The sequence below is a fragment of the Anas platyrhynchos genome, chromosome 1 (genome assembly GCF_047663525.1).
Source record: "Anas platyrhynchos isolate ZD024472 breed Pekin duck chromosome 1, IASCAAS_PekinDuck_T2T, whole genome shotgun sequence".
Lineage (NCBI taxonomy): Eukaryota > Metazoa > Chordata > Aves > Anseriformes > Anatidae > Anas > Anas platyrhynchos.
This window is the reverse complement of record NC_092587.1, coordinates 74,260,452-74,275,638: the sequence shown is the minus strand read 5'-3', so window position 1 is coordinate 74,275,638 and position 15,187 is coordinate 74,260,452. Positions and strand designations below refer to the sequence as shown.

General features: G+C 44.2%; 2 long non-coding RNA genes across 2 annotated transcripts; one reads left to right on the top strand and one right to left on the bottom strand.

The window, feature by feature from the left end:
* Positions 1 to 67: 67 nt before the first annotated feature.
* LOC140003071 (uncharacterized) lies at positions 68 to 6,083 on the bottom strand. The gene is made up of 2 exons (XR_011811031.1): positions 5,480 to 6,083; positions 68 to 1,813 (listed from the first exon to the last, which is right to left on the bottom strand). It is a non-coding gene; the product is annotated as an uncharacterized lncRNA (long non-coding RNA).
* Positions 6,084 to 6,640: 557 nt separating this feature from the next.
* On the top strand, positions 6,641 to 15,096 carry LOC140003073 (uncharacterized). The gene is made up of 2 exons (XR_011811032.1): positions 6,641 to 9,522; positions 13,351 to 15,096. It is a non-coding gene; the product is annotated as an uncharacterized lncRNA (long non-coding RNA).
* Positions 15,097 to 15,187: the final 91 nt, after the last annotated feature.

Here is a 15,187-nt window from a genome sequence, read left to right as displayed (position 1 = left end):
GGATAATGCAGCAACCAATGGCTGTCAAAACTCCTACAACTATGATCAAGGATGTAAATATGCCTACTTTTTCTGCCAATTCACTGGCAAGGGTGGTAAGCCCTTGCAATGCTCTTGTTACCGAGCCATCTGGGACACTATTGTTGGGTATAAGAGTGCAACAATGGTTGCTCAGTATTACACACACAAACACACCCCCTTCCTCTGTGAGCATCATATCTAATGCTATCCTGTTTTCCCAAGCCATTTTGCTGATAGCATCTAGTTGTTCAGAGATTCCTCTCATCACATCCTTGGTATAATTGATGAATCTCTGCTGATTATAATAGAAATAATTAATTCAATCCACATTTTTATTGATTGTTACCCACCAGAACAGTGACTCAAACCCTGCAGCAATTTGATTTCTGGCTTTATGTTCATCTGGAACTCCTCTAGGTACCCCAATAGAATCTATGTATACTCTATCATCAAATGATATTCCTAAGCCTCTTTTACTTCTGGGTATTTGTGATGTTTCTCTTTCAAATGCCAGGGTGAAGGGTATAGCTAATTGAGCAAGTGCTCAAGTGCCTTCCCAATTAGATGGTAGGGTGGACCGTAAGATCTTCCCTCCACCATACCACCAGAGATCTGCCCTGGGGATCTCTAGTCTTGAGCAGTTTCCCATCAAGTCCTTGGTAGCACAAGGCAAATTCTCCCAGATGCCAGGTAGCACTCACACCCTGCCGTGAGAGGCAAGCTGTATGGTTACCTATAGCTGTGGAGAATGCAGGGGGAACCATGATATTGTTATCATGTAAGAAAAAGCAAAGAGAGACTTACAGGCCTCATTTCCCCAGGCAGTCTTTTCTTGGTACAATGCAATCATACATCGCATCCCTTGGGAGTCTTTGGTCCACCCCCAGAGGAAGGGCACTATCTGGGCAATCGGTCATCCCAAGGCACAAGCATAGCAGTAGCTACAGTTGAGACTCCGGACAGTATATTTGACCCATTCTATCCAGGCATTCACATCCCCATACCCTGTTTCAATCTCAAATGTTTGAACTGCCACATTTCAGAGGGCCTCCTGTTTTCTCTCCTGTTTCTCCTTGAGTTTCTCCCTTTCTCTGATGGCAATAGAGGATTGTTTCCATACAGCTATTCTCAATCTGGCTGTTGGGTCTCTCCCAGTTATTTGTTCTTTCTGCTCAATTGTCATTGGGCATTTAAATCTTCACAAGCTAGCACCTCACAAGCATCAAACGTGCCGGCTTGTGGTACATAACCCTCTGTCACAGTCACCCATATTTTGATGGGGTATCCCATTTTTGCTATTATCTGGTCATGCCTTTTCCTAGTTACCAATTGACCGAGGCCTTCTTTGAGGCCTAGAATCACTAAAAACAAAATTAGTAATCAATTTTTCCCTGTCATTATTCTTAAACCTTAGGTTTCCAAATAATTATCAATACAAAGAAGAAGATGTACACTACTACTATAACAACCCCCCCCTTGGGAGCACTGCAATTTACTATAGATCTGTCATTTTTCTCAATCACAAGTCACAGTCGTTAGTTACCTGTGAAAATAAAAGGTTAGTTTACAATTGTAAGCTCTTATCCTGCTCAGAGTCCACTATGAGATTTTTCTCTTCAATTTCAACTTCCAACAAGTCTTCTGTAGGAACAGCTTCCCAGGTACTAGCATCGAGGATGCCTTCACTCGAGTATAGTGAGTCCAACCTTTTTCCGCAGTTGTTACAGCTGTTTCAGTGGTTAGTAATTGTCCTTCCCATTCAGGCTGGAGTTGAGCCGACAACCCACAGGTCCTGAGAAATGACAAAGAAGAGGACAACCCCAGAATACAGTTCTTAAGAAAAGTCTCTTGTTTTGAATTGTGGTATCTCATCCGTTCTGCCCACATAGGGCAATCTGAACAGCATCTCATATGGTGAAATTCCTATATCCTTTCTTGGTGCTGTTTAAACCTGTAGGAGTAAGCATTTTACCCAAGGAAGCTGGGTTTCTAACACTAGTTTAGTTAATTGCTTCTTTAATGTCTGATTCATTCGCTCCACCTTCCCAGAAGAGGAGGGGTGCCAGGGGCTGTGAAAATCCCACTCAATCTCTAAGGCCTGCTTTAACCCTTGCAGTAAAGCTTTACACCCATCCAGTCACGTGGTCAATTAGGACAAACAAGTAACTCAGTAAAATTTACCCGTATACTTTGGAAAGGTCAAATCCCTGGCTCCCGTCCTCTTCTAGATGGGTTACAGAAGACCTTTTTATTTACCTTTTGACATATAGTACATCCTCTGCATATGTGCTTCGCTAAAGTGTATATTCCTACACAGACATACTTTCGTAGCACAACATCACACATTGCTTACACCTCCCAATGACTCTTCTGATGTAAAACAGTTAATATTTGCCTCATTATCCCTTTATTCAGCATTTCTGTCCCATCAGGGACAGAAATGATGTCCCATCATTTTCCTTCAGACTTCATAGCTCCTGATTCCTTAAAAAATCTTTCTTTTAAAACTTTTTAGTTCTTTCTTAATTTTCAACAATTCCCTGAATCCTCTCTGCATTTATTCTTTGTTTTCCTTCAGACATTAGATGCCTTAAATACCTGACTTCTCTTTCTCCGTATTGTAATTTATTTTTCAATACTCCCAAGCCCTGCTTTCCCAGAAAGCTTGTTAGTTGCTTTCTTCACAACTCTTTTCTCCTGTCCTGACAATAGAAAATGATCCACATATTTGTTAACACTAATACCTCCTTGGGAGGTTGTAATTGCTCCAAAATCTTTTTTTTTTTTTTTTTTTTTTTTTTTTAGAATTTACCCAAATAGATAGGTGGCCCTGTAAACCCCTGAGCTAAAATTGTCCACCTATATTGTTGCTTCCGCCCCCATTTCAGGGCCTTTCCAATCAGAGGTGAATATACATGTATGTTTGCTCTCAGGGCCTGAGAGCACTCCATTAATAACACTGATATTCCAGTCTAACAATTTACTATTTGAATGCCCAATTTAATCATCAAATCCCTTCCCAACAAGTTAGTCCCTGCCTTGGGTACATACAATAATTACCCAGTGATCATTTTATCCCCTGGTCTCAGCTTGGTATCCCCCAAAAGTGGCACTGTTATCCCAGCCCCTTCTGCCCCCATCACTTTTTAGGGTTTCATTAGTTAATTTAATCCCTGATACTTTACAAGTCAGTAATGACCTAGCTGTTCCCCAGTGTATTGGGTTTGATGGCAAGGTTCGGGGGCTGTGAGTTGGGGGGCGTGGGAAACTGCAGTGGCAGCCCCCGTGAGAAAAACCCAGAAGCGTCCCCGTGGCAGGTAAGGGACAATTTCATCTGGCCCCAAAGGGGCCCACTGCTGCCCAGAGCCAAGCCATGAGCAATACAGTCCATGCCTCTGTGAGAGCACATCCATGAAAACAAACAAACAAAGAAACAAACAAAAACCTGCTGCTCAACAGCAGTTGGGAGAGCGAGAAACCCCCCCCGCAGACTCCAAAGTCAGTGCAGAAGGAGGGGGAGGAGGCGCTCCAGGTGCTGGAGCAGAAGCCCCCCTGCAGCCGCTGGAGAGGCCCCTGGTGGAGTAGGCTGTTCCCCCCTCCCCGATGCTTGGGAAGCTGACCAAACACCACAGCAAATATACCAAAACTTCTAGACTGTTACTTAGATAATGCCTACATCACCTTTCCCTGCTCATTCAACTTCAGACAGCTCTGTTAAATATTACATGCCACACCTTTAACCCCTTCAGCAACCCTTTTAACACTTCCTTTATCTTTCTCCAGCCCATACTTTTCTAATACCAGCACCAAAGGCTCAGTCAGGGTCCAACTTAATTCCATACCTTTTCCCTCCAAGATAAACAACATATCAATATAGCATATTTCATCCCATTTTCCTTCTTTCCTTCTTCTTCCACTCCAGATATTCCTATTCGAAGTGGCCAGCCTGGCCACACTTAAAACATCTTATCAAAGCCTGTCCCTGCTAGGACTCAGGCCACAACACAGGCAGCCTTCTTTGCCTGCCATTCCTTCATCTCTCTTCCTCTCCTTTCCATCCTGGCCCTAACTCCCCCGAAGATTTTCTTCCTCTTTCTCCAACCCTCTGCCTCACTACCCGCTGCACTGTCAATACCATTAGTTTCACTCTCGCTCTTTTTATTTTTTTTCCTACTTATCTCCCCTCTGGACACACACCTCCAGGGCCTCCCACAGGAGGGTCCCCCAGTGACCATTCACTACATCCCCCCATCTTCTGAAGCATTTTCTGCGTATTTTGCCAGGCTTTAATCACACAATGAACTTTCAAGAGCCCTTGGGATACTGGGTCCTCAGGTCTCATCCCCAAGTACTTTCTCATTCTGACCCCAAGTCTCTCATATGATTTCTGTGTTGCACACTATTATTATTCCAGCCAGGATTGGCAAGTGGGTATTTCTGCCCTGCCGGAATTACCCCTGGTCCTGGAGGATGAGCTCTTTCCCATTCTTGTATAGCAGCTCTCCTCCTGATCATTCCCATTTCTTTCCCTGTAAACAACATACTTATAGACATAATTCCCTCCCCCAAGAGTATAAATCAGGTCGTAGGAACTGGTCTAATTGTTCAACTAGGCTGTTGGGGTCCTCAAATAAAGACTTCCTCTCCTTCTTAAAAGTCCTAACCTCTCTGCTGGTAAGGAGGAGGGGGTAGTTCACCGAAGAGGATACACAGTTAGTGTTAGTACTGTTAGTATCAGGGAAGGCAAAATTCTCAATATCTCTTCTACCTTGTTCTAATTCTTGCCGGAGCCTAGGGTACGATACTTTTTTAGGGACAGTGTTAATTACAGTCCCTGTCTCCCTTCCCGGAGTGACTGCTGCTGCCACCAGTTCAATATTAAGATTATAGGGAGCATAACTTGGCTCCTTCTCTGAAAAAGGAATCTTCTTGTTTACACATAAATTTAAAGCCTGAATTTTCATCAGACCCGTATTTTGGCCAAAATACTGCTGTTTCCTTAATTGGTTCTTTTGTCCAGACTGATACACAATATTTAACCTTTTTTAAATTATTTTTCTTTTACAATCCCTCTAATTTTGGGATTATGTTTCCAATTTCTTATCATTCTTCAGGAAGAACTATTAGTAGGCACTCCCCCAGGGATATCTCCCTGTCCCCTGGAACTCATATTTCCCATTTTTCCTAACCCTCGCCAGTATGTGCTACAGAATTTTCCCTTCTGCAGTGTACCACACACCAACGTACTGAAAGATGGGGGTGTACCGCCAAGCACTTCCCCGTGCCAGCGTTACCACACACCTGAGTTTACCAGATTCCCTGGTGTACTTCCAAGCACTTCCCCGTGCAAGGATTACCGTACACCAAATTCCCCTGGTGTAGTGCCAGCCCTTCCCCGTGCAAGGGCTTACCATACACCAGATACCCGACCCCCAAGGCAATACTTAATATTTCTTACCTTGGTCTGCGCACAGAGTTACCGGATCGATTCTTAAAAACCTGGAGTGCCTACCTTCTTCCTTTCCCCACTACTTCACGGATCCTGCCTCTTTAACCAGTCTCAGGCCCTCTGTCAGCTTTCCGCAGAACCACCACCGTCGATGCACAGGACCACTGAAATCAGCGGGGCATGCTTTCCTGCTGCTGCGGCGGTGGAGCTCCCCAGTAGGTGACTGGATCCCGGACGAGCCCCCAAATTGTGAGAAACACTCCGTAGCCAATAACTTAGGCTCAGGCGAGGATCTCAGTGAAGTAGTAATTTATTCGCGATTGCAATGGCGGGCGCCCCACAAGCAGGAGAGAGCGCATCTACTAGTTCCAAAACACAGTTTATATACCTTTTGATGGCAGGACCCTCCCCTGTTTCCCCACTGAGTGGGTAATCCAGGTTCACAATCTATCTGATGCTTCACAAACAATGCATGGCCTTCAGTTGCCGGCCTGCTAAATTTCAAATTTCTTTTGACATTTTTACTGTTTGAAGTGGTAATGTTTCTTCACTTATCTGACTTGACTTGACACCGTGATTTTCACCTAATTGTCCTAAGGAGTCTGGTTGTCTGCATTTTACTAGGTCGCCTGCTAAACTTTCTTATCACTGTAAGCATATCTCAGTACCACATTCCCTCCTTCTAAACAATGTAACTCTGCAAAAACAACATTTCTATTCCCACATGAGGATCTAGCACAATACCTAGGTTGGATATCTGAATAGTAAATGCAGGCAAATCTTCCTCTTTGCCTGAGATGGTCTGCCCCACTGTGTGCTGTGTTCCCACGCTTTCACAGCACAAAGCTTTTACTAGGATGTCACTAGGAACACCTACCTGACTAAACAACAGAAGCTTGAAAAGTAGCTGTGTTCCTGCGATGCTTTTCTAATTTTGTGGATGTTTTTGCTAATACTGTGGTTTGGAGAAAAAAAAAAAAAAAAAAAAAAAAAAAAAAAAAAAAAAAAGTCTGTGCTGGTAATCTTGCACTAACACTGTAAAATGTGGGAACAAGATCACTTACCAGTCCTCACGTGGATCTTGCTTACCACAAAAGCTCCCAAAGCCACCCTTCCCTCACCTCTAGCTCCACTATATACTCAGTACAGGATGGTATATTATGTATGCACATACCGTCGTACAGTTCTACAGAGCCTACACCATGTATGCCAAGTTACAAGACTTGTTTTTTTTTGCATAGCTTTTGCTCAGTACACCAAATGTTATCTCAAGTAGGCAATGTTCACTACTGCTAATTTGAAGTAGTTGCTTGTTTACTACTGCCAGGTGACTTTATGAAAATGAGAAAGTTCCCAGAACATAAAATCATTTTTATAGTTAAGTCAACCTTTTTAATTACCTGAAAAACAGTAAGTCTTTTCCCCTAAACAAACCAAGTAAGAAAAGTAGGATATATTTTCATTTCTTTGTTCAGTAGAGCCACATTGAACATGCCCTGTCCAGAGGCAACGGAATGTGATCCTGCTCCAACCTGAGATTTACGTATTTCTTGTCTTCACCAAGTGGGGGCAGGTGCTTTCTCACTGCTTCTTTGCACTTCCATCTCACTTTGGGTAGGAGTTCTGGCTGCTGGACAGCTGTCTGTGGTTCCAGGCTGTTTGGGTGTTTGCAGATCTGGGGGAAGGCTAAAAACGTTGCTGATATGGAGTGGTAATTCGTGTTGAGAAAATGGTTGATATTAATAAAGAAGGGGGAGATTTGGGAGTGTGGCCATGGAGGTCGGCAAGCCCCATCGTTGATGATAACATCAAACTCTTAATTATGAGGCCATCAGGAATGTAAAAGAGTTTAGAGGGAACAAAGAAGGGTGATTCAGGAGACTCTATGCAGTCTTGGGTTACTTGTTCTCCAGCCATTAAGGAATGGAAGTTTCTCGGTGCTTGCTGTTGCCGGGCAAAGTTGTTTGACCAATGAAAAGTTGTTTTGAAAAGGACTGCTGTGGAGAGAAGGGTATAAAAGGGGAGCCTGTCCTTGAGATGAAAAAATGCAACACGATATAATGAAGTTACGTCATCAAGAAAGAAGTAGAAAAAAGGAATGAATAGGGACAGGCTGGCAGAACAGGGACCAGGATGGGAACAGGCACTTTGATTGCCTCATGAAGATAGGTTCGGCCAAACTCAGCAAACTGCTCAGAGAAGCTCATACAGAAAGTCACTGGAAACAGGCGCACAGGAGCTGGAGAGAAGCTCAAGCTGAGAGAAGAGGACCTGAGCACACCACTGCCTCTTGCTGGTAAGCAGTTGTGCATTATGGGGAATCATACGTCCTTAGGAACAAAGACTGTCCTGGTAGCCTTACAGCTTATTCTCCTTATTAACAATCAGACAGTTTATGATCCTGAAACAAGGGATCAAATTGAGGTCAAGGTGTGGGACTCTGCAACTAAAAATGACAAGGTTGCAGTGGGATTGCTCGGCACCTGGCGAGCAATCTCTGAGGCCTTAAAGAACCATGTGGAGCCACAATCACAAACATGTGGTTTGCCAGATAGTGAGGGAGCTGCGGGCTCCTTTGCTGATCCGACTGCTACGCCATCGGCCCCTCTGCTGCCACAGCTATTGAAGGCTTTTGCTGTTACGCCCCCTGTTGACATAAACGTGCCTTTTGACCCAGGCCCTATTGGCCTTGAAAACAAGATGGATATGCTTTTCTTCGATTCGGGAAGAATGGGATACATAAGACCCAAAGACCGAGTTGGTCAAATAACTGGGAGAGACCCAACAGCCAGATTGAGAATAGCTGTATGGAAACGATCCTCTGTTGCCATCAGAGAAAGGGAAAAACTCAAGGAGAAAACGAGAGAAAACAGGAGGCCCTCTTTGAAATGCGGTTGTTGAAACATTTGAGATTGAAACAGGGTATGGGGATGTGAATGCCTGGATAGAATGGGTCAAATACACTGTCCGGAGTCTCAACCATAGCTACTGCTATGCTTTTGCTTCGGGATGACCGATTGCCCAGATAGTGCCCTTCCCATGGGGGTGGACTGAAGACTCCCAAGGGATGCGATGTATGATTGCATTGTACCAAGAAAAGACTGCTTGGGGAAATGAGGCCTGTAAGTCTCTCTTTGCTGTTTCTTACATGATAACAATATCATGGTTCCCCCTGCATTCTCTACAGCTATAGGTAACCATACAGCTTGCCTCTCATGGCAGGGTGTGAGTGCTACCTGGCATCTGGGAGAATTTGCCTTGTGCTACCAAGGACTTGATGGGAAACTGCTCAAGACTAGAGATCCCCAGGGCAGATCTCTGGTGGTATGGTGGAGGTGTGGGAATAGAAATGTTGTTTTTGCAGAGTTACATTGTTTAGAAGGAGGGAATGTGGTACTGAGATATGCTTACAGTGATAAGAAAGTTTAGCAGGCGACCTTGTAAAATGCAGACAACCAGACTCCTTAGGACAATTAGGTGAAAATCACGGTGTCAAGTCAAGTCAGATAAGTGAAGAAACATTACCACTTCAAACAGTAAAAATGTCAAAAGAAATTTGAAATTTAGCAGGCCGGCAACAGAAGGCCATGCATTGTTTGTGAAGCATCAGATAGATTGTGAACCTGGATTACCCACTCAGTGGGGAAACAGGGGAGGGTCCTGCCATCAAAAGGTATATAAACTGTGTTTTGGAACTAGTAGATGCGCTCTCTCCTGCTTGTGGGGCTCCCGCCATTGCAATCGCGAATAAATTACTACTTCACTGAGATCCTCGCCTGAGCCTAAGTTATTGGCTACGGAGTGTTTCTCACAATTTGGGGGCTCGTCCGGGATCCAGTCACCTACTGGGGAGCTCCACCGCCGCAGCAGCAGGAAAGCATGCCCCGCTGATTTCAGTGGTCCTGTGCATCGACGGTGGCGGTTCTGCGGAAAGCTGACAGAGGGCCTGAGACTGGTTAAAGAGGCAGGATCCGTGAAGTAGTGGGGAAAGGAAGAAGGTAGGCACTCCGGGTTTTTAAGAATCGATCCGGTAACTCTGTGCGCAGACCAAGGTAAGAAATATTAAGTATTGCCTTGGGGGTCGGGTATCTGGTGTATGGTAAGCCCTTGCACAGGGAAGTGCTGGCACTACACCAGGGGAATTTGGTGTACGGTAATCCTTGCACGGGGAAGTGCTTGGAAGTACACCAGGGAATCTGGTAAACTCAGGTGTGCGGTAACGCTGGCACGGGGAAGTGCTTGGCTGTACACCCCCATCTTTCAGTACGTTGGTGTGTGGTACACTGCAGAAGGGAAAATTCTGTAGCACATACTGGTGAGGGTTAGGAAATATGGGAAGCACGAGTTCCAGGGAATCTGGTAAACTCATAGGTGTGCGGTAACGCTGGCACAGGGAAGTGCTTGGCGGTACACCCCCATCTTTCAGTACGTTGGTGTGTGGTACACTGCAGAAGGGAAAATTCTGTAGCACATACTGGCGAGGGTTAGGAAAAATGGGAAATATGAGTTCCAGGGGACAGGGAGATATCCCTGGGGGAGTGCCTACTAATAGTTCTTCCTGAAGAATGATAAGAAATTGGAAACATAATCCCAAAATTAGAGGGATTGTAAAAGAAAAATAATTTAAAAAAGGTTAAATATTGTGTATCAGTCTGGACAAAAGAACCAATTAAGGAAACAGCAGTATTTTGGCCAAAATACGGGTCTGATGAAAATTCAGGCTTTAAATTTATGTGTAAACAAGAAGATTCCTTTTTCAGAGAAGGAGCCAAGTTATGCTCCCTATAATCTTAATATTGAACTGGTGGCAGCAGCAGTCACTCCGGGAAGGGAGACAGGGACTGTAATTAACACTGTCCCTAAAAAAGTATCGTACCCTAGGCTCCGGCAAGAATTAGAACAAGGTAGAAGAGATATTGAGAATTTTGCCTTCCCTGATACTAACAGTACTAACACTAACTGTGTATCCTCTTCGGTGAACTACCCCCTCCTCCTTACCAGCAGAGAGGTTAGGACTTTTAAGAAGGAGAGGAAGTCTTTATTTGAGGACCCCAACAGCCTAGTTGAACAATTAGACCAGTTCCTACGACCTGATTTATACTCTTGGGGGAGGGAATTATGTCTATAAGTATGTTGTTTACAGGGAAAGAAATGGGAATGATCAGGAGGAGAGCTGCTATACAAGAATGGGAAAGAGCTCATCCTCCAGGACCAGGGGTAATTCCGGCAGGGCAGAAATACCCACTTGCCAATCCTGGCTGGAATAATAATAGTGTGCAACACAGAAATCATATGAGAGACTTGGGGTCAGAATGAGAAAGTACTTGGGGATGAGACCTGAGGACCCAGTATCCCAAGGGCTCTTGAAAGTTCATTGTGTGATTAAAGCCTGGCAAAATACGCAGAAAATGCTTCAGAAGATGGGGGGATGTAGTGAATGGTCACTGGGGGACCCTCCTGTGGGAGGCCCTGGAGGTGTGTGTCCAGAGGGGAGATAAGTAGGAAAAAAAATAAAAAGAGCGAGAGTGAAACTAATGGTATTGACAGTGCAGCGGGTAGTGAGGCAGAGGGTTGGAGAAAGAGGAAGAAAATCTTCGGGGGAGTTAGGGCCAGGATGGAAAGGAGAGGAAGAGAGATGAAGGAATGGCAGGCAAAGAAGGCTGCCTGTGTTGTGGCCTGAGTCCTAGCAGGGACAGGCTTTGATAAGATGTTTTAAGTGTGGCCAGGCTGGCCACTTCGAATAGGAATATCTGGAGTGGAAGAAGAAGGAAAGAAGGAAAATGGGATGAAATATGCTATATTGATATGTTGTTTATCTTGGAGGGAAAAGGTATGGAATTAAGTTGGACCCTGACTGAGCCTTTGGTGCTGGTATTAGAAAAGTATGGGCTGGAGAAAGATAAAGGAAGTGTTAAAAGGGTTGCTGAAGGGGTTAAAGGTGTGGCATGTAATATTTAACAGAGCTGTCTGAAGTTGAATGAGCAGGGAAAGGTGATGTAGGCATTATCTAAGTAACAGTCTAGAAGTTTTGGTATATTTGCTGTGGTGTTTGGTCAGCTTCCCAAGCATCGGGGAGGGGGGAACAGCCTACTCCACCAGGGGCCTCTCCAGCGGCTGCAGGGGGGCTTCTGCTCCAGCACCTGGAGCGCCTCCTCCCCCTCCTTCTGCACTGACTTTGGAGTCTGCGGGGGGGGTTTCTCGCTCTCCCAACTGCTGTTGAGCAGCAGGTTTTTGTTTGTTTCTTTGTTTGTTTGTTTTCATGGATGTGCTCTCACAGAGGCATGGACTGTATTGCTCATGGCTTGGCTCTGGGCAGCAGTGGGCCCCTTTGGGGCCAGATGAAATTGTCCCTTACCTGCCACGGGGACGCTTCTGGGTTTTTCTCACGGGGGCTGCCACTGCAGTTTCCCACGCCCCCCAACTCACAGCCCCCGAACCTTGCCATCAAACCCAATACACTGGGGAACAGCTAGGTCATTACTGACTTGTAAAGTATCAGGGATTAAATTAACTAATGAAACCCTAAAAAGTGATGGGGGCAGAAGGGGCTGGGATAACAGTGCCACTTTTGGGGGATACCAAGCTGAGACCAGGGGATAAAATGATCACTGGGTAATTATTGTATGTACCCAAGGCAGGGACTAACTTGTTGGGAAGGGATTTGATGATTAAATTGGGCATTCAAATAGTAAATTGTTAGACTGGAATATCAGTGTTATTAATGGAGTGCTCTCAGGCCCTGAGAGCAAACATACATGTATATTCACCTCTGATTGGAAAGGCCCTGAAATGGGGGCGGAAGCAACAATATAGGTGGACAATTTTAGCTCAGGGGTTTACAGGGCCACCTATCTATTTGGGTAAATTCTAAAAAAAAAAAAAAAAAAAAAAAAAAAAGATTTTGGAGCAATTACAACCTCCCAAGGAGGTATTAGTGTTAACAAATATGTGGATCATTTTCTATTGTCAGGACAGGAGAAAAGAGTTGTGAAGAAAGCAACTAACAAGCTTTCTGGGAAAGCAGGGCTTGGGAGTATTGAAAAATAAATTACAATACGGAGAAAGAGAAGTCAGGTATTTAAGGCATCTAATGTCTGAAGGAAAACAAAGAATAAATGCAGAGAGGATTCAGGGAATTGTTGAAAATTAAGAAAGAACTAAAAAGTTTTAAAAGAAAGATTTTTTAAGGAATCAGGAGCTATGAAGTCTGAAGGAAAATGATGGGACATCATTTCTGTCCCTGATGGGACAGAAATGCTGAATAAAGGGATAATGAGGCAAATATTAACTGTTTTACATCAGAAGAGTCATTGGGAGGTGTAAGCAATGTGTGATGTTGTGCTACGAAAGTATGTCTGTGTAGGAATATACACTTTAGCGAAGCACATATGCAGAGGATGTACTATATGTCAAAAGGTAAATAAAAAGGTCTTCTGTAACCCATCTAGAAGAGGACGGGAGCCAGGGATTTGACCTTTCCAAAGTATACGGGTAAATTTTACTGAGTTACTTGTTTGTCCTAATTGACCACGTGACTGGATGGGTGTAAAGCTTTACTGCAAGGGTTAAAGCAGGCCTTAGAGATTGAGTGGGATTTTCACAGCCCCTGGCACCCCTCCTCTTCTGGGAAGGTGGAGCGAATGAATCAGACATTAAAGAAGCAATTAACTAAACTAGTGTTAGAAACCCAGCTTCCTTGGGTAAAATGCTTACTCCTACAGGTTTAAACAGCACCAAGAAAGGATATAGGAATTTCACCATATGAGATGCTGTTCAGATTGCCCTATGTGGGCAGAACGGATGAGATACCACAATTCAAAACAAGAGACTTTTCTTAAGAACTGTATTCTGGGGTTGTCCTCTTCTTTGTCATTTCTCAGGACCTGTGGGTTGTCGGCTCAACTCCAGCCTGAATGGGAAGGACAATTACTAACCACTGAAACAGCTGTAACAACTGCGGAAAAAGGTTGGACTCACTATACTCGAGTGAAGGCATCCTCGATGCTAGTACCTGGGAAGCTGTTCCTACAGAAGACTTGTTGGAAGTTGAAATTGAAGAGAAAAATCTCATAGTGGACTCTGAGCAGGATAAGAGCTTACAATTGTAAACTAACCTTTTATTTTCACAGGTAACTAACGACTGTGACTTGTGATTGAGAAAAATGACAGATCTATAGTAAATTGCAGTGCTCCCAAGGGGGGGGTTGTTATAGTAGTAGTGTACATCTTCTTCTTTGTATTGATAATTATTTGGAAACCTAAGGTTTAAGAATAATGACAGGGAAAAATTGATTACTAATTTTGTTTTTAGTGATTCTAGGCCTCAAAGAAGGCCTCGGTCAATTGGTAACTAGGAAAAGGCATGACCAGATAATAGCAAAAATGGGATACCCCATCAAAATATGGGTGACTGTGACAGAGGGTTATGTACCACAAGCCGGCACGTTTGATGCTTGTGAGGTGCTAGCTTGTGAAGATTTAAATGCCCAATGACAATTGAGCAGAAAGAACAAATAACTGGGAGAGACCCAACAGCCAGATTGAGAATAGCTGTATGGAAACAATCCTCTATTGCCATCAGAGAAAGGGAGAAACTCAAGGAGAAACAGGAGAGAAAACAGGAGGCCCTCTGAAATGTGGCAGTTCAAACATTTGAGATTGAAACAGGGTATGGGGATGTGAATGCCTGGATAGAATGGGTCAAATATACTGTCCGGAGTCTCAACTGTAGCTACTGCTATGCTTGTGCCTTGGGATGACCGATTGCCCAGATAGTGCCCTTCCTCTGGGGGTGGACCAAAGACTCCCAAGGGATGCGATGTATGATTGCATTGTACCAAGAAAAGACTGCCTGGGGAAATGAGGCCTGTAAGTCTCTCTTTGCTTTTTCTTACATGATAACAATATCATGGTTCCCCCTGCATTCTCCACAGCTATAGGTAACCATACAGCTTGCCTCTCACGGCAGGGTGTGAGTGCTACCTGGCATCTGGGAGAATTTGCCTTGTGCTACCAAGGACTTGATGGGAAACTGCTCAAGACTAGAGATCCCCAGGGCAGATCTCTGGTGGTATGGTGGAGGGAAGATCTTACGGTCCACCCTACCATCTAATTGGGAAGGCACTTGAGCACTTGCTCAATTAGCTATACCCTTCACCCTGGCATTTGAAAGAGAAACATCACAAATACCCAGAAGTAAAAGAGGCTTAGGAATATCATTTGATGATAGAGTATACATAGATTCTATTGGGGTACCTAGAGGAGTTCCAGATGAACATAAAGCCAGAAATCAAATTGCTGCAGGGTTTGAGTCACTGTTCTGGTGGGTAACAATCAATAAAAATGTGGATTGAATTAATTATTTCTATTATAATCAGCAGAGATTCATCAATTATACCAAGGATGTGATGAGAGGAATCTCTGAACAACTAGATGCTATCAGCAAAATGGCTTGGGAAAACAGGATAGCATTAGATATGATGCTCACAGAGGAAGGGGGTGTGTTTGTGTGTGTAATACTGAGCAACCATTGTTGCACTCTTATACCCAACAATAGTGTCCCAGATGGCTCGGTAACAAGAGCATTGCAAGGGCTTACCACCCTTGCCAGTGAATTGGCAGAAAAAGTAGGCATATTTACATCCTTGATCATAGTTGTAGGAGTTTTGACAGCCATTGGTTGCTGCATTATCCCCTGTGTAAGAGGACTAGTACAGT